The sequence below is a fragment of the Schistocerca americana genome, chromosome 9 (assembly GCF_021461395.2).
Source record: "Schistocerca americana isolate TAMUIC-IGC-003095 chromosome 9, iqSchAmer2.1, whole genome shotgun sequence".
NCBI lineage: Eukaryota > Metazoa > Arthropoda > Insecta > Orthoptera > Acrididae > Schistocerca > Schistocerca americana.
In genome coordinates, this window is record NC_060127.1 from 116,531,889 (window position 1) to 116,552,351 (window position 20,463).

The window sequence follows — 20,463 nt, forward strand, 5'->3', positions numbered from 1 at the left end:
GGTGTACTCAACGACGAACCTGGGTGCACGAATGGCAAAACGTCATTTTTTCGGATGAATCCAGGTTATGTTTACAGCATCATGATGGTCGCATCCGTGTTTGCCGACATCGCGGTTAACGCACATTGGAACCGTGTATTCGTCATCGCCGTAATGGCGTATCGCCCGGCTTGATGGTATGAGGTGCCATTGGTTACACGTCTCGGTCACCTCTCGTTCGCATTGACGGCACTTTGAACAGTGGACGTTACATTTCAGATGTGTTACGAGCCCTGGCTCTACCCTTCATTCGGTCCCTGCGAAACCCTACATTTCAGCAGTATAATGCACGACCGCATGTTGCAGCTCCTGTACGGGCCTTTCTGGATACAGAAAATGTTCGACTGCTGCCCTGGTCAGCACATTCGCCAGATCTCTCACCCATTGAAAACGTCTGGTCAATGGTGGCCGAGCAACTGGCTCGTCACAATACGCCAGTCACTACTCTTGATGAACAGTGGTATCGTGTTGAAGCTGTATGGGCAGCTGTACCTGTACACGCCATCCAAGCTCTGTTTGACTCAATGCCCAGGCGTATTAAGGCCGTTATTACGGCCAGAGGTGGTTGTTCTGGGTACTGATTTCTCAGGATATATGCACCCAAATTGCGTGAAAATGTAATCACAAGTCGGTTTTAGTATAATATATTTGTCCAATGAATACCCGTTTGTCATCTCCATTTCTTGTTGGTGTAGCAATTTTAACGGCCAGTAGTGTAACTTACAGATACCCGTGCTCAAGGGAGGAGCCGCGCGAACCATGAAAATGCGCCTGAGACCGCGCAGTTACGCCGCGCGGCGCTATTCAGTCTGCTGTGTCGCCCGAACAAGACACAGCCAGGACAAAAGCACCACAGGCGCAAAGATGCGAGCTGGTGCCAGCGCCACAGAGACTTGCCACTTGCACGAGTTCCACCAGCGCCATTGGCGGTGCTAAGAATGAACATGTCGACTTCGCCTCGGCCAATTGCCGGCCGAGTACAATCCGCCAATGACCGGACGACAACGGTCAGAAGCCTACTCGGAAGATGGAAAACGGCTCTGAGCACTATGGGACTTACCAGCTGTGGTCATTAGTCCCCTAGAACTTAGAACTACTTAAACCTAACTAACCTAAGGACATCCCAAACATCCATGCCCGAGGCAGGATTCGAACCTGCGACCGCAGCAGTTCTGGACTGCGCGCCTTGAAACGCGAGACCACCGCGGCCGGCGGAAGATAGAAGAGCAGCTCTCGCCCACTTGGTGACAGATCATCGTCCAGGGCTGACTTAGAGAGGGAATGGCGTTCAGTGAACTCTTAGAATCGGACAGACAGTTGTTGTAGATTTCACTTGCTATGTACTGCGATTATTTTTGTGTTATATTACAGGCAGTGCTGCAGACTTCCTTATTCAACTAGTCACAAAGATAAGTAAACCTTCTCATTTGTGTGACTTTGTTACTAAATTGTTGGAGTATTGTAGAACCTTCGTTCATCCATCCTGTTACCTGACCCTGGGGCACAGCTGTGTAATAGTGGCAGGGAGAAATTGTATTAGCTGTCTACTGCACCAGAAGTCGTTTCACGAACTCAGAAACTCGGCCTACCGTAACAACTGTGGCAACTCGGCCTCCACAGCAGTAGCGACGAGGTCTTTACAAAACTGCCCGACGAGGGTTTACAAAACAGTGCAGTTTACCCGCAGAAGGAAAAGTAGTGCGCTGTGGTAGCCGTCACTGCGGGAACATCTGAGCATCGAGTCGTTGTGCCAGGCTCCACTGCATTCAGGGAACCCGTACACGAAAGGCATGTCGACTAACTGTTCATCAGCCCGCCCGGTTGGCCGTGCGGCCTAACGCAGGGCTTTCCGGGCGGGAAGGAGCGCCTGGTCCCCGGCACGAATCCGCCCGGCGGATTTGTGTCGAGGTCCGGTGAGCCGGCCAGTCTGTGGGTGGTTTTTAGGCGGTTTTCCACCTGCCTCGGCGAATGCGGGCTGGTTCCCCTTATTCCGCCTCAGTTACACTACGTCGGCGATTGCTGCGCAAACAAGTTCTCCACGTACGCGTACACCACCATTACTCTACCACGCGAACATAGGGGTTACACTGGTGAGGTGTGAGACGTTCCCTGGGGGGTCCACCAGGGGCAGAACCGCACAGTGGCCCTGGGTTCGGTGTGGGTGACGGAGGGGTGAAGTGGACTGCGGTAGTTGTCGTGGGGTTGTGGACCACTGCGGCTGCGGCGGGGACGGAGCCTCTCCGTCGTTTCTAGGTCCCCGGTTAAAATACAATACAATACAACTGTTCATCAGTAAATATATCCACACAACTAAAACTGCCGGTAAAACAAATCTTTACGACGTCTTATCTCCTGAACTGTATGTCGTAAAATGATATTATCTTGTACGTACATTCAGCGGCACATGTGAGCACAGTCTGCGAAATGTGTCGCTAATACAGTTAGTATTAAAAAAGTAGTAAATTAAAACTGCATGCCTAATGCGGCAGTTTTGCTGTATAAACAGCGAAAACGTAGTAAGTGGTACACTTTTTCCCTCTCGTTATTTTGTGGCTGTTGTCAACGAGAAAAACTTAAGTAAAGGTTTCTACGCATCAACACATCTACATGGTTACGCTGCAAATCACACGTAGTCCCTGGCAGAAGGTTCATCGAAACGCTTTCGCAACAAATTCTGTTATTCCACTCTCGAACAGAGCCCTGGAAAAAAAAGATCACCTATATCTTTCAGTGCGAGCTCTGGTTTCCCTTATTTTATTATGGTGATCGTTCCTCTCTATGTAGGTCGGCGTCAGCAAAATATTTTCGCATTCGGAGGAAAAAGTTGGTGGTTGAAATTTCGTGAGAACATCCCGCCGCAACGAGAAACATCTTTGTTTTAATGATGTCTACTCCAAATCCTGTATCATGTCCTAAGCACAATGTCCCCTACTTCTCAGTAATGCAACACGTGCTGTTCTTCTTTCAACTATCTCGATGTACTCCGTTAATAGTATCTGGTAAGGGTCCCAGCCCGCGCAACAACAAAAGAGGACGGACAAGCGTAGTGTAGGCACTCTCTTCAGTAGATCTGTTAAATTATCTGTTTTGCCAATAAGACGCAGTCTACGTTTCGTCTTTCCCACAATACCTTCTATGTGTTCTTTCCAATTTAAGTTGTTCCTGATTGCAATTCCTAGGTTTTTAGTTGAATTTGCGGCCTTTGGATTTCATTGATTTATCGTGTAACCGAAGTCTGACGGATTCCTTGCAGCACTCGTGTGGAAGACCTCACACTTTTCATTATTTAGGCTCAACTGCCAATTTTTCGCACTATACAGATATCTTTTCTATATAGCTTTGCAGTTTGTTTTGATCTTCTGATGACTTTAATAGACGATAAACAACAACATCTGCAACCAGCCTAAGAAGGCTGCTCAGATTGACTCCTAAGTCGTTTATGTAGATAAGGAACGGCAGAGGGCCTATAACACTATCTTAGGGAACGCCAGAAGTCACTTCTGTTTTACTTGATGACTTTCCGTCAATTACTACGAACTATGACTTCTTTGACAGGAAATCACGAATGCAGCCGCACAACTGTGTCGAATTCCAAAGCACGTAATTTGATTACAAACCGCTTGTGACGTACAGTGTCAAAAGCCTTCTGGAAATGTAGAAATACGGAATCAGTTTGAAATACCTTATTAATAACACTCTACACTTCGTGTGCGTTAGAAGCTAGTTCTGTTTCATAAGAACGAAGCTTTCTAAATCCATGTTGGGTGTATGTCAATTCTCCGCGAGGTAATTCATAATCTTCGAACACCATATATGTTCCAAAATCCTGCTCCATGTCGACGTTAATGCTGTGGGCCTGTAATGTAGTGGATTAGTCCTATTGCCTCTCTTGAATATTGGTGTGCCCTGTGCAAGTTTCCAGGCTTTGGGTACGTATCTTTCGTCGAGCGCCGGGTTGCATATGATTGTTAAGTATGGAGCTCTAATTACATGTGAAATTTGTTACAAATGGATAAGTGCTCTCGTTCTAAGGTACTGAACGAATATAGTCTGGGTATCTGCACGTCGTGGGTTGCACTTCTTTTTCGTCTCCACTCTAACGTCTTTGATAGGTAGATGGTTCTGATCCCCGCAGTGCTTCTTTCCAGAGAGTAAGTCACATGTGCACCCTTTTTGGTTCTAATCAGGCCATTTGTTCGGTAGGTGATGTGGTACGTACATATATTCATTTGTATAGAATGTATGAATTACCGCATGGCGTGTCCGCAGTACGACAAGGCACCAATCAGTCACGCGTTGGGCAGTGACCATAAAGTTTTAGCTTACCAGTGTGTCTATGCCACTACACAGCGGCCGTTCAATAAGTAACGCAACACCTTTTTTCCTTGAGCACTTTCGGTTGAAAAAATGCGGAATTTCTTGTGTGACATCGTGTAATATTCCCGCTTCAGCTCCTATAGTTTCTTTAAGTCCCGATGGATGGCGGGGCTATATGTAGCCTTCAGAATGGCGCCTTTACCGTGTGCGTTCCAGGCAGAGAGATGTCATTGAGTTGCGTTTGGGGGGAAACCAGAGCATCGCATAATTCATAGGCGCTTGCTGAATGTCTGTGGAGACCTGGCAGTGAACAAAAGCACGGTGAGTCGTTGGGCGAGGCGTCTGTCGTCCTCGCACCAAGGTCGCGCAAACCTGTCTGATCTGCCGCGAATAGACGGGCCGCACACAGCTGTGACTCCTGCAGTGTTGGAACGTGCGGACACTCTTATTCGAGGTGACAGGCGGATCACAATCGAACACCTCGCTCCACAACTGGACGTCTCTGTTGATAGTGCTGGCACACTCGTCCTCCATTTGAGGTTCTCAAAGATCGGTTCCTTGTCCCCAAACAGAAGATCATAAAGAGCAACGAAGAGCCATCTGTGCAGAATCTAATCGTGACAACTTCTTGTCGAACATCGTTACAGACGATGAAACTTAGGTTCACCACTTCGAACCGGAAACAAAGCAGCAATCCGTGGAGCGGCGTCATACCACCTCTCCTCCGAAGGAAACGTTCCAGCCGGCCGCTGTGACCGAGCGGTTCTAGGCGCTTCAGTTCGGAACCGCGCTGCTGCTACAGTCGCAGGTTCGAATCCTGCCTCAGGCATGGATGTGTGTGATGTCCTTAGGTTCGTTAGGTTTAAGTAGTTTCTAAGTCTAGGGGACTCATGACCTCCAATGTTAAGCCCCATAGTGCTTAGAACCATTTGAACCATTTGAAAAGTTCAAAGCTGCACCCTCATCACGACGATCTTCTGGGAATCTGAGGTTTCATGACCTGCCTTACGGTGCAACGATCAACTCTGAAGCGTATTGTGCTACCCTCACGAAACTGAAGAAACGATTTCAACGTGATCGTCGCCTCAAAAATGCTAACAAATTTCTCCTTCTTCATGACAACGTAAGGTCTCACATCAGTCTGCCCACCCGAGAGGAGCTGACAAAACTTCATTGGACTGTTCTTCCTCATCCACTCTACATCCCAGATCTCGTACATTCTGACTTCCACCTGTTTGGCCCAATGAAGGATGCACTCCGCAGGAAGCAGTATATACGAGGGTCACTCCAAAAGAAATGGACATAATTTTTTTTTAAAATGCATCTTTTATTCTACATGTTTGAAAGTTTTACAGTGTTTAGATACATCCTTTAGGAACAATATTTTCATTTCTCCACATAATTTCCATCCCTCTCAACTGCCTTATGCCATCTTGGAACCAACGCCTGTATACCCGCACGGTAAAATTCTGGACCAACCAGTTGGAGCCACTGTTTGGCAGCGTGCACGAGGGAGTCATCATCTTAAAACCTTGTTCCACGAAGAGAGTCTTTCAGTTTCCCAAAGAGATGATAGTCATATGGAGCCAGTTCAGGACTGTAAGGCGAGTGTTTCAGTGTTGTCCATCCGAGTTTTGTAATCGCTTCCATGGTTTTATGACTGACATGTGGCCGTGCAATGTCGTGCAACAGCGAAACACCCTGCTTTTGCCGATGTGGTCGAACATGACCCAGTCGAACTCAAAGTTTCTTCAGTGTCATGGTGGTTCCACTTGGTATGATGTCCACAAGAAAGAGTCCTTCAGAATCGAAAAACACCGAAAACCATAACTTTTCCAGCAGAAGGTGTGGTTTTGAATTTTTTTTTTCCTGGGTGAATTTGCATGATGCCACTCCATTGACTACCTCTTCGTCTCTGGTGAAAAATGATGTTTCATCACCTGTCACAATTCTTCCAAGAAATTCATCTCCACCATTCTCATACTGTTCCAAAAGTTCACTGCATTCCGTTCTTCTTGTTTCTTTGTGAGCTACTGTCAACGTCCTGGGAACCCATCTGGCACAAACCTTTTTTAACGCCAACATCTTCAGTATTCTGCAAACACTCCCTTCCCCTATCCCAACGTAGCGCGACAATTCGTTCACTGTGATGCGTCTGTCAACAGTCTCCAATTCGTTAACACTCTGCACATTGTCTGGAGTGTGAGCAGTACGAGGCCTGCCGCTGCGAGGACAATCCTCAATATTTCCGTGCCCGCTTTCATAACCTAACCTGCTTGCCCACCGACTAACTGTACTGAGATCGACAGCAGCATCTCCATACACCTTTTTCGACCTCTTGTGGATATTTCCCACTGTCTCGTTTTCACAGCACAGGAATTCTATGACAGCACATTGCTTCTGACGAACGTCAAGTGTAGCAGTCATCTTGAAGACATGCTGTGACGGCGCCACTCACGGGAACAGGATGAACTAAGTTTGAAAACAAGCGGGAAGGATGTATCTACACACTGTAAAACTTTTACAGATGCAGAATGAAAACTGTATTTTTACAAAAATAGTGTGCATTTCTTTTGGAGTGACCCTCGTATATGATCGGGAGGTTGTTGATGCAGCAAGGCTTTGGCGTTGACCAGTAGAGCGGCACCATGCGGACATACAGGCCGTCCCACTAAGATGGTGTAAGGCTGTCGCGTTGAATGGAGATTATGTTGGAAAAAATGGATTTGTAGCAAAAAGACTGGGGATTGAGATGATGTACTGGAATCCTCAATAAAACCAACTTGCTTTCGGAAAAGAATGTGTTACATTACTTACTGAACTCCCTTCGTATATGACGTAGTCTTCCCGAGAGGTGTGCTTAGAGGCCATACATTTTTTGGTGGACGTTGCCCTGTCGCCTTGTTGGGGTATACCTGCCGCCGGCCTGGCCTCGCATGTGATAAGAGGAGACAGTGGAGCTATCAGCGACGATGTACGAGTATGTCGGTTGCGGCTCCATCTGCACGCGAACTTACCTCCGAGATATAGCGTGTTGATAATAAACGCCCCTGGTTTCGAGGAAGAACTGTTGCGAGTTTCGTTGGCTCGCGCTACCATAGTAGCTCCGGAACTTTGGACCCTTTAAACAATGAGTAGTTCCTGTGGAGACGGCGGTATGGACCACGGGTCAGATTCAAATGCCAACACCAATCTGCCCCCGTGTCCTGCATCCATAACGAATCTATGGAGGTGATCAGCCTATTTGGTCTGCCTTGAGTCTCAGAGAGTTGGAAGAACCACTCCGAGTCGTCATCTGTGTGTTCGCAGTGTATTCGAATCACACTGGTAGCCATTAAGACTGCAGTGGAAGGGTAGCTAATAATGAAATATTACGTACTGGTAGTTTATACTGTTGGTTGGTTGTCTTGGGCGAGGAGACCAAACAGCGAGGTCATCAGTCCCATTGGATTAGAGAAGGATGGGGAATGAAGTTGGCTGTGCCCTTTCGAAGGAGCCATTCCGGCATTTGCCTGAAGCGATTTAGGGAAATCACGGAAAAGCTAAATCGGGATGGCTGGACGGGGGGTTGAACTGTCGTCCTGCAGAATGCGGGCCCAGTGTTGCTCCATGTCACTCGTCCTGGTGTCCGGATATGCCGTTATCCAGGCGAACGGCTGCTGGAAGCGTATACTATACCACAGATGCATGCTGGTGGAGCAGTGTTACGCTATGGGGAACATTCGCCTGGAATTTCATGGGCTCTGTGATAATAATCGAAGACGCCATGCCAGGTGTAGACCACGTGAACAACGTTGCCGACTACCTGCATCCCTTCATCACTGATATCTTTCCCAATGGCGATAGGAATTTCCAACAGGGTAACTGGCCGTATGACAAAGCCAGGATCGTACTACCTGTAGTTTGAAGTGCGTGATAATGAACTCACATTGACGTCACGGCCACCAGACTTGCGTGATCTGAACGCAGTGGTACACACCCGGGAAGCTATCGGGCGTCATCTACGATCCCGTAAACCCAGTTCACGGAATTGTGTGACCTGTGCGTAGACTTACAGCACCACAAATCTCCTGAAACCTACCAATACTTGTCGGATCACTGTCACGCAGAATCGCTGCCCTGTTATAGTGCAGTAGGAAGAATACGATGACCTTTGTCTGTGATTTGTTGGTGTAAAAGGTGTGAAATGTAGCAGATAGATCCTGTTGGATGACAGATATGGATACGACATTCTACATCTACATCTACATTTATACTCCGCAAGCCACCCAACGGTGTGTGGCGGAGGGCACTTTACGTGCCACTGTCATTACCTCCCTTTCCTGTTCCAGTCGCGTATGGTTCGCGGGAAGAACGACTGTCTGAAAGCCTCCGTGCGCGCTCTAATCTCTCTAATTTTACATTCGTGATCTCCTCGGGAGGTATAAGTAGGGGGAAGCAATATATTCGATACCTCATCCAGAAACGCACCCTCTCGAAACATAGCGAGCAAGCTACACCGCGATGCAGAGCGCCTCTCTTGCAGAGTCTGCCACTTGAGTTTGTTAAACATCTCCGTAACGCTATCACGGTTACCAAATAACCCTGTGACGAAACGCGCCCCTCTTCTTTGGATCTTCTCTATCTCCTCCGTCAACCCGATCTGGTACGGATCCCACACTGATGAGCAATACTCAAGTGTAGGTCGAACGAGTGTTTCGTAAGCCACCTCCTTTGTTGATGGACTACATTTTCTAAGGACTCTCCCAATGAATCTCAACCTGGTACCCGCCTTACCAACAATTAATTTTATATGATCATTCCACTTCAAATCGTTCCGCACGCATACTCCCAGATATTTTACAGAAGTAACCGCTACCAGTGTTTGTTCCGCTATCATATAATCATACAATAAAGGATCCTTCTTTCTATGTATTCGCAATACATTACATTCCACAGTGCTTTACCTCTGTGCCAAAAGTCGTCAGTCATGGTGACTCGTAACAATGACCAGATGTTTCCAGTGGCTGAGGGATGTGGAGAGCGCGCCGGTCAGGACAACAAAGCGAACACCCTTTGTGTCGACGCAGGTCAGGACAGCAAGGGCTATATACCGTCCAGTGTACCTACATCTGTATACATACTCTAAAAGCTACCACACCGTGCATGGCGCAGGGTACTTTCTACCACTGCTAGGCATCCCCTTTCCTGTGCCACTCGTAAATGGATCGAGGTAAAAGGACTGTCTCTACAGCCCGGTATGAGCACTGATTTCTTTAACCTTGTCTTGACTCTCCTTATACAAGATGTACGTTGGTGGCATAAGCATCGTTCTGCGCTCTGCAGCAGATGCTGGTTCTCTAAATTTTACCTGTAGCGTTCCACGAAAAAAACGATGCCTTCTCTCCAGGGATTATTTCTCCGTGATTATCACGATTTTTAGGCTAAAATTACGGTGTTACGAGAGCTCCTGCTCAAATTACAAAATTCGCCATTTGGTTTATATTAGAAGTTCGACAGCGCAATGCTTTTCGTTGCGTCATTTTTTTCAACCAGTATTGTCTCACAAGTAACGCAGTACCCTTTTATCATCTAATTAGCACATCTTTATAATATACTCAAACACTTCTCGACTTCAGCGGTGCCTCGTCAACTTCACTACCGTGGGTGTGTAAACTTGTACAGGGTGTTTATAAATGAATATCGAGGTTTAAACGCTTTGTTACATTAAACTTAGTTATAAATGATATGTCAAATGAAAGAGTAACTCAAGCAGTTGTGTGTGGCACCCGCAAGATGGCGCGCCACCTCACTGGCATAGCGCAGTACGCGATTGGTTGAACTTCACTGTATGCAAGTGCTGGATAGACCGCAAGGGGCCCGGTGACAGGGATTGCTTTGCACGGCCTCCACGTTCACCCGACCTAACGCCATGCGATTCTCCTTTGAGGCTTTATCAAGGATCGTGCGTACGTGCCTCCGCTTCCAGCAGACCTTCCTGAATTAAGAAAGCGGATTGGAGCAGCTGTTGCTACAATCACTGAAGACACACTATCAACTTTTGGGAAGAACTCGGCTATAGATTTTGTTGTGTCTAGACAAGACAGCCTAGACACAATGAGAGGAAGCCGAAAGGCACGCGCTAAGCTAAAGCAGGATGGCGTGAGGTCTGAAACAGGATACGTAATGAATGCTATAAAGAAAAGTACGTAGCTTCTGGAATACTTAACTTTAATCCATCCTTTTGGTACATCTGGAGATTGTGGCGATACAAGTGAGACTCTTTAGATACATGCAATGTTACTAATGGCGCCTTGCTAGGTCGTAGCCATTGACTTAGCTGAAGGCTATTCTAACTATCTGCTCTGCAAATGAGCGAGGCTTCGACAGTGTGCATCGCTAGCTACTTCGTCCGTACAACTGGGGCGAGTGCTAGTCCGTATCTAGAGACCTGCCTTGTGGTGGCGCTCGGTCTGCGATCACACAGTGGCGACACGCGGGTCCGACATGTACTAATGGACCGCGGCCGATTTAAAACTACCACCCAGCAAGTGTGGTGTCTGGCGGTGACACCACAGATTTTACGTGTGCCGTGTGTCAAATGGTCCTCATATTGAACGTCTGTAAGGTTCTTGTTAAAACTGTTTGAGTTGCTCTTTCATTTGACATATCATTTATAACTGTATGTTTAATATAATAAATATTATAAAGCGTTGAAACCCCGATATTCATTTATAAACACCCTGTATGTAAACGTATGTTGCGATTTGACGCATTGATATTCGTGCTGTGACGTCACTGTCGAAAAGCAATTGAATAGCATTTAAATTAACTCTCGCATTTGTTTTTAATACAAGTAATTGTTTCTTTTAAAGTCACGAATACTCTGCCAGTAGGCGTCTTTCTCGTCTCTCACAATTGCATCAGAAGTCTTTTGTCCCCCCCCCCCCCCCCAGTTCTCTTGCCCCCGTTGCAGATAGCTCCTTTCCCAACTTGAAATTTCTGCAGCTATCTCAAGACAGTAATATACACTTAAAGTCACTCACTTACCAAACATAGAAAAGCAGCATAATTTTTATTTGTGAGTTTACTCATTTCAATTCCTAATCCGATGTGGAATATTTCAAAATATGCACCAATGTTCTGAGACCGCTACTAACAACGCTATCTCTTAGTAGCACAAGAAACTGCTTGCATAAATATTGTCATTTCTGTGGTGTCACCGCCAGACACCACACTTGCTAGGTGGTAGCCTTTAAATCGGCCGCGGTCCATTAGTATACGTCGGATCCGCGTGTCGCCACTGTCAGTGATTGCAGACCGAGCGCCGCCACACGGCAGGTCTAGAGAGACTTCCTAGCACTCGCCCCAGTTGTACAGCCGACTTTGCTAGCGATGGTTCACTGACAAATTACGCTCTCATTAGCCGAGACGATAGTTAGCATAGCCTTCAGCTACGTCATTTGCTACGACCTAGCAAGGCGCCATTATCAATTGCTATTTATCTTGTGATGCATGTACCGTCAGACCGATGTTCACCAATTATGGATTAAAGTTAAGTATTCCAGCAGCTACGTACTATTTTTGCTACTATAAAGACCTTGTCCTGTTCCAGACCTCACGCCAGCCTGCGTGAGCTTAAACGCGTGCCCTTCGGCCTCACGTCCTAGTGGATTGGCTGTCTTGCCACTCCACAAAAATTTCTGACTGAGCACTTTACTTATTTCAAAAGTTGAACTATACTGAAAAGCAGACAGTGCGGTAACAAGAAACAAAGTATATGGAATATTTAGTGTATTTGTAGGAGAGCTGTACCAGTTAGGCATTTCTTTTTTTGTAACAACTTTCGGAGCAGTACTCTGGCAGGCTGTTCCTAGTGGCGATGGCGTGTGACCGGTCTCCCGTTGTGAACCTTCTGAGATGATCGCGCGTAAGGTAGAACATTTCTAAAGTGACTTTATGTTGAGATACTACGAAACGAGTTTTTCTGCCACTGCACAGCGACGGCACAGCAGCAATCCAGTTAATGATAACAGCTGGTAAAGTGCAGGTCCTCACTAACGTTTTAGGTCCACATTCTGAACACAAAGCGTATTTATTTAACTATTTTGACAACTATTTTCACAACACTTCATTACGAGTTATTTTGACACTGCCGTTTCTGTCATCGCAGTAAATTATTCAGTGTACTAAGTGGGCTATATTTATCAGTATGACTATTATATTGCGTAGTCCAGGAATAGTCTTTTAATGTGAGTGCAGTATATTGTGAATAATTACGGCGATTATTACTTTACTAGATTGTTACGTGATTCAGTGATGTATTGTATGCATCGTTAGCTACTCAATGTCTACCTTCCATTTGTCATATCTCGATTGTTTCACTCTAATTAGTGGTCGTCAGTACGTGTACATAAAAGTAGGTTAATACACTCCTGGAAATTGAAATAAGAACACCGTGAATTCATTGTCCCAGGAAGGGGAAACTTTATTGACACATTCCTGGGGTCAGATACATCACATGATCACACTGACAGAACCACAGGCACATAGACACAGGCAACAGAGCATGCACAATGTCGGCACTAGTACAGTGTATATCCACCTTTCGCAGCAATGCAGGCTGCTATTCTCCCATGGAGACGATCGTAGAGATGCTGGATGTAGTCCTGTGGAACGGCTTGCCATGCCATTTCCACCTGGCGCCTCAGTTGGACCAGCGTTCGTGCTGGACGTGCAGACCGCGTGAGACGACGCTTCATCCAGTCCCAAACATGCTCAATGGGGGACAGATCCGGAGATCTTGCTGGCCAGGGTAGTTGACTTACACCTTCTAGAGCACGTTGGGTGGCACGGGATACATGCGGACGTGCATTGTCCTGTTGGAACAGCAAGTTCCCTTGCCGGTCTAGGAATGGTAGAACGATGGGTTCGATGACGGTTTGGATGTACCGTGCACTATTCAGTGTCCCCTCGACGATCACCAGTGGTGAACGGCCAGTGTAGGAGATCGCTCCCCACACCATGATGCCGGGTGTTGGCCCTGTGTGCCTCGGTCGTATGCAGTCCTGATTGTGGCGCTCACCTGCACGGCGCCAAACACGCATACGACCATCATTGGCACCAAGGCAGGAGCGACTCTCATTGCTGAAGACGACACGTCTCCATTCGTCCCTCCATTCACGCCTGTCGCGACACCACTGGAGGCGGGCTGCACGATGTAGGGGCGTGAGCGGAAGACGGCCAACGGTGTGCGGGACCGTAGCCCAGCTTCATGGAGACGGTTGCGAATGGTCCTCGCCGATACCCAAGGAGCAACAGTGTCCCTAATTTGCTGGGAAGTGGCGGTGCGGTCCCCTACGGCACTGCGTAGGATCCTACGGTCTTGGCGTGCATCCGTGCGTCGCTGCGGTCCGGTCCCAGGTCGACGGGCACGTGCACCTTCCGCCGACCACTGGCGACAACATCGATGTACTGTGGAGACCTCACGCCCCACGTGTTGAGCAATTCGGCGGTACGTCCACCCGGGCTCCCGCATGCCCACTATACGCCCTCGCTCAAAGTTCGTCAACTGCACATACGGTTCACGTCCACGCTGTCGCGGCATGCTATCAGTGTTAAAGACTGCGATGGAGCTCCGTATGCCACGGCAAACTGGCTGACACTGACGGCGGCGGTGCACAAATGCTGCGCAGCTAGCGCCATTCGACGGCCAACACCGCGGTTCCTGGTGTGTCCGCTGTGCCGTGCGTGTGATCATTGCTTGTACAGCCCTCTCGCAGTGTCCGGAGCAAGTATGGTGGGTCTGACACACCGGTGTCAATGTGTTCTTTTTTCCATTTCCAGGAGTGTATTATCGCGCATATTGAAATTTAGTTGTAGCTCAGCGTCGGGTCGTCTGATAAATTCACGGTCACATATTCAGTGAATTAACATCTCAGTGTAGTAATATCCCAATGGCCGCTTCACAGTTTCCATTTGGGTTTACGAAGAATGTCCGTAATAGTCGCGTCTTCATCGAATATATCGGCAACAAATCTAGCAGCACGCCCCAGATTTGCTTCGATATCTTCTTTTAATCCGATCCAAAACATTCAAGCATTACTTAAGAATGGATCGCACTAGTGTTCTGTATGCGATCGCTTTTATACATGAGCTACAGTTTCCCAAGATTCTGCGTTCCATTTCATGTCGCTTGGAAACATTTCGCCTTTTTAATCGAAAGGACTGTTACAAGCAGCGCACCAGTAACACTGTATTCGAACATTATAGATTGCTTTTCCTACTTCTCTGTATAAACTTAATTTTACCCACAGTTAGAGGAAGCAAACTTCAGTCGCAGCATCTATTCACGCCACCCAGTATCCCCTTAGTCACTCAACGACGATACTTTCATCAGAAAACAACCGCAGCTTGCTGCTCACCCTATCTGTCAAATAATTTAAGTTTGTACAGAACAAGACTGGACCTACCACACTTTGCTGTGCAATTTCTCACCGTGCCTATGCCCATTATACAGACTCGCAATCCAGGAAAACGTAATAAGTACTATTGCTTAGAAATGTTTTGATCCACTCACGTATGTGCGTATGCTCGGATCTTTTTCAACAGTCTGCAGTGTATCACACCTCTGTCCGTATGGTGGGGACTTAATAGTCTCCCTGGCCCTGCCTCCCATTTGCGTTCATGTCTATTCGGTGTTTTTGAATTTTTAACGCTATGTCTGAAGTCAGCGCCAACGGCCTTGCCGCAGTGGTAACACCGGTTCCCGTCAGATCACCGAAGTTAAGCGCTGTCGGGCTGGGCTAGGACTTGGATGGGTGACCATCCGGTCTGCCGAGCGCTGTTGACAAACGGGATGCACTCAGCCCTTGTGAGGCAAACTGAGGAGCTACTTGATTGAGAAGTAGCGGCTCCGGTCTCGGAAACTGACATACGGCCGGGAGAGCGGTGTGCTGACTGACCACACGCCCCTCCATATCCGCATCTAGTGACGCCTGTGGGCTGAGGATGACATGGCGGTCGGTCGGTACCGGTGGGCCTTCATGGCCTGTTCGGGAGGAGTTTAGTTTAGTTTTCTGAAGTCAGCAACTAGTGGGCACTATCTTGGGCAGCTAATATGGTTCAAATGGCTCTGAGAACTATGGTCATCAGTGCCCTAGAACTTAGAAATACTTAAACCTAACTAACCTAAGGACATCACACGACACCCAGTCATCACGAGGCAGAGAAAATCCCTGACCCCGCCGGGAATCGAACCCGGGCGCGGGAAGCTAGAACGCTACCACACGACCACGAGCTGCGGACGGCAGGTAATAAATATGTCGTTTTCCATGACCAGAATACCATAACTAGGGCGACTGTCTGTTCTGTCTGAAGTTACAAGCTGGATGTGAGCCTTGTGCCATGCCCCACGTCAAATCATTTGCCACGTTGTTCTTGATGTGTTGGCAAATGTTCCAACACCTTGTAGATAGAGGAGGCCGAAATCTAACGCAGACGGGCGTGAATTCTGGAACAGGATAAGTAGTGAATTCTCATAAGAAAAGTATGCAGCTCCTCGAATACTTATCTTTTATTCTTTGATGAATACAGCATTCTTGATGAGACATTTCATATGATAACTTTCAAACTATGTAAGGCTAATGACGCCTTGGATAGGTCGTAGCCATGGACTTAGCTGAAGGCTATTCTAACTGTCTCTCGGCAAATGAGAGAAAGGCTCGTCAGTGTAGTCGCTAGCAATGTCGTCCGTACAACTGGGGCGAGTGCTCTTCCGTATCTCGAGACCTGCCTTGTGGTGGCGCTCGGTCTGCGATCACACAGTGGAGGCACGCGGGTCCGACATGTACTAAATGGACCGCGGCCGATTTAAGCTACCACCTAGCAAGTGTGGTGTCTGGCGGTGGCACCACAGTTCTGATGGGCATTCTGACTTTGAGATCAGGACTCAACGGTTAGAACTGAATATTGCAATCGGTAAAAGTGTTTAGTGAGCAATCGATGGCAGAGTGGCTCCAGGAACGCTCTTCTGAGTTTAAATACTTTCGCTGGCCACCAAACTCCGCAGGTATGAACATTATTGAGCATATCTGGGATGGCTTGCAACGTGCTGTTTGGAACAGATTTCCACCCCATCGTACTCTTGCGGATGTATGGACAGCCCTGCAGGATTGATGGTGCCAATTCCCTCCATTCCCTCCAGCAATCCTTCAGACATTAGTCGAGTCGCGGCACTTCTGCGTGCTCGCGGGGGCCCTACACAATATTAGCCAGGTGCGCCAGTTTGGCGCTTCAGTGTATACGTATGAGACTTCTATAAATTTATTAAAGAAAAATGCAACCATTATCTTTCTATTCCATCTCAAAAGTGGATTGTAACATCGAAATTTTTCCTCTTATGGATCAAACTTATAAACAGTGAACTGGTAAACAGTAGTTGGGTTGGGTTGTTTCGGGAAGGAGACCAGACAGCGAGGTCATCGGTCTCATCGGATTAGGGAAGGATGTGGAAGGACGTCGGCCGTGCCCTTTGACAGGAACCATCCCGGCATTTGCCTGGAGTGATTTAGGGAAATCACGGAAAACCTAAATCAGGATGGCCGGACGCGGGATTGAACCGTCGTCCTCCCGAATGCGAGTCCAGTGTCTAACCACTGCGCCACCTCGCTCGGTAAACAGTAGTTGTTGTGCCCAACAGTTACGTATGTAGTGGGCAATGCTGCGAGTCCGCAGACTAAGGTGATGAGGTTTCATTTAAATGGACGGAGTGGATGCTACCGAGTCGATTCTCCGAGCATACGATGATGGCGAGTTCTAACATGACGTCGTAGGATCTACTAGCGCGTTTAAAGCTAGTATACTGAAGAGTAGGATACAATCCGTTGGCTTTGGCTATTGACGTCAGAAGTTACCAGAGATGATTTATTGCACAGATTTAACAGCGAAAACCAATGTTGAGAGACAAAGGCATCCAGGATAGAGAAAACAGATCGTGGAGATATGCTCATACATACATCAAAAAAGTTTTGCATCACCCCAGTTCCCAGAACTCCTGAAGATAGTCATTGGCTGTGAATATAGTATCACGGACACAGTCCCTTTGACTGTTCAGAGATGTCACTAAACCCGCCAAACATGTAAACAAACATGCACAAGCAGCGCCTATTAGACGGAGGGGGTCCGACAGCCGATCAGTTCCAGTCATTTCACAACGAAGGAGGTACACGGCTATCTGAAATTCATCCATGTCTAGACGGTCAATACCGTGGTTCGATCGCGTCCGCATTTGTGCCAGGAAGGGTCTCAACAAGGGAAGTGTCCAGGCGTTTCGGGGTGAACCAAAGCGATGTTGTTCGGACATGGAGGAGATACAGAGAGACAGGAACTGTCGATGACATGCCTCGCTCAGGCCGCCCAAGGCCTACTACTGGAGTGGATGACCGCTACCTAAGGATTATGGGTCGGAGGAATCCTGACAGCAACGCCACCATATTGAATAATGCTTTCCGTGCAGCCACAGGACGTCGTGTTACGACTCAAACTGTGCGCAATAGGCTGCATGATGCACAACTTCACTCCCGACGTCCATGGCGAGGTACAGCTTTGCAACCAAGACACCGTGCAGAGCGATGCAGATGGGCCCAACAACATGCCGAATGGACCGCTCAGGATTGGCATCACGTTCTCTTCACCGATGAGTGTCGCATATGCCTCCAAACAGACAGTTGTCGGAGACATGTTTGGAAGCAACCCGGTCAGGCTGAACGCCTTAGATACACTGTCCAGCGAGTACAGCATGCTGGAGGTTCCCTGCAGTTTTGGGATTGTATTGTGTGAGGCCGACGTACGCCGCTGGTTGTCATGGAAGACGCCGTAAGGGCTGTACGATACGTGAATGCCATCCTCCGACCGATAGTGCAACCATATCGGCAGCATATTGGCGAGGCATTCGTCTGCATCGACGACAATTCGCGCCTCCGTCGTGTACAACTTGTGAATGACTTCCTTCAGGATAACGACATCGCTCGTCTAGAATGGTCAGCATGTTCTCCAGACATCAACCATATCGAACATGCCTAGGACAACCTGGAGTGGTACAATCTGGTCAAACAGTGCCTTGATGAACTTGTGGATAGTATGCCACGACGAATACAGTCCTGCATCAACGCAAGAAGACGTGCAACTGGGTATTAGAGGTACCGGTGTGTGGAGCAATCTGGACCACCACGTCTGAAGGTCTCGCTGTATGGGGGTACAACATGCAATGTGTGGTTTCCATGAGCACTAAAAAAGGCTGAAATGATGTTTATGTTGATCTCTGTTCCAATTTTCTGTACAGGTTCCGGAACTCTCGGAACCGAGGTGATGCAAACCTTTCTTCTTATGTGTTTATTTTGAACATAACGTTAAGTATATCGCTCCTTTGAGTCTAGTATCCTATTCTTCAGTTGACCTATGTAGCTCAACTGAAGAATGGGATACTTGTACAAAAAGGAAAGAAAGAAAAGGGACAGAAGTAACTTGTATAGGTTAACTGCAGTACGGGATACACATCAAACGTATGTCGAATTTTTCGCCTTTGCCAGCACTAGTATCCTATTCTTCAATTTACGTATATAGGTCAACTGAAGCATGGGATACAAATATTTCTAATGTCGGTCTTTTCGCCTACTATAGTTTTAGTATCGACTGAAAAATATCGTAGTAAAACTAGTGTTAGCGAATACGAAAAAAGCGACAACTATAAAATCTGTATTCCGTACTGAAGTTAAAGAAACCTGCTTCAAGTCTTCCATATAAATAGGAATAGATAAATCCAGACCTACAAACTAAAATCAAATTGTAACGATTGTCCAGAATGAAAAGCAATTCCTCCAAAATATCTCAAACTGACTGAGAACGAAAATAAGCACCTAATGAATTGGAACGAAGAAATGATTTGAATTAATGAGTACACTATGAAGTCGTTGATCAACGCCGACGGGTTGTGTCGCATTCTTCAAATTGACCCTAAGTTTGGTGCACGACACGAACTTCTGCCTGGCTGCCAATAATGAACGCTGTGAAATACTGCAAACGCTCAAGTCGATTGTGTTGCTGTTAGAATCTAGCCAGAGTGAAACGCCAAACAGAGTCCAAGGTCGCAGCGTAGGTCGTCCACCAGAGGGCAGCCGGCGTATACGTTGTAAGCATGTAGAGTGCAGGCGACTCTGGCCTCTTGTCGCGATGACGTCATGCTTTATCCTAGTCGCGATGACGTCAGCTTTATCCCACTCTGGAGACCCAACCAGCGCGACACGTGAAGTGACAAAGAGGCGCACGCCTCTGGCCCGCTGCTGTGTGTTCGCTGCGTGCTGCGCATACACTCAGGTGACAAAAGGCGTGGGACAGCGACACGCACGTGTAGATATGTCAGTAGTATCGGGTATACGAGGTATAAAAGGGCAGTGCATTGGCGGAGCTGTCATTCGTACTCAGCTGGTTCATGTGAAAAGGTGATTATGGCCACTTTGATCGCAGAGTGGTAGTTGAAGTTAGACGTGTGGGGCATTCCATTTCGGAAATCGTTAGGGAATTCAATATTCCGAGATCCAGTGTGTCAAGAGTGCCGAGAATACCATATTTCAGTCATTACCACTCATCCCCCCCCCCCCCCCCCCATGAACCACGGACCTTGCCGTTGGTGGGGAGGCTTGCGTGCCTCAGGAATACAAATACAAATAGCCGTACCGTAGGTGCAACCACAATGGAGGGGTATCTGTTGAGAGGCCAGACAAACGTGTGGTTCCTGAAGAGCGACAGCAGCCTTTTCAGTAGTTGCAGGGGCAACAGTCTGGATGATTGACTGATCTGGCCTTGCAACACTAAGCAAAACGGCCTTGCTGTGCTGGTACTGCGAACGGCTGAAAGCAAGGGTAAAATACAGCCGTAATTTTTCCTGCGGGCATGCAGCTTTACTGTATGGTTAAATGATGATGGTGTTCTCTTGGGTAAAATATTCTGGAGGTAAAATTCGAATCTCCGGGCAGGGACTACTCAGGAGGAAGTCGTTATCAGGAGAAAGAAAACTTGCGTTTTACGGATCGTAGCGTGGAATGTCAGATCCCTTAATCGGGCAGGCAGGTT

General features: G+C 47.5%; 1 protein-coding gene and 1 pseudogene across 1 annotated transcript in view; both read left to right on the forward strand.

Moving 5' to 3' along the window:
- Positions 1-20,463, forward strand: part of LOC124550723 — a 207,267-nt gene that overhangs the window by 35,538 nt on the left and 151,266 nt on the right. The window lies entirely within an intron of this gene.
- Positions 15,070-15,187, forward strand: LOC124551401 (annotated as a pseudogene).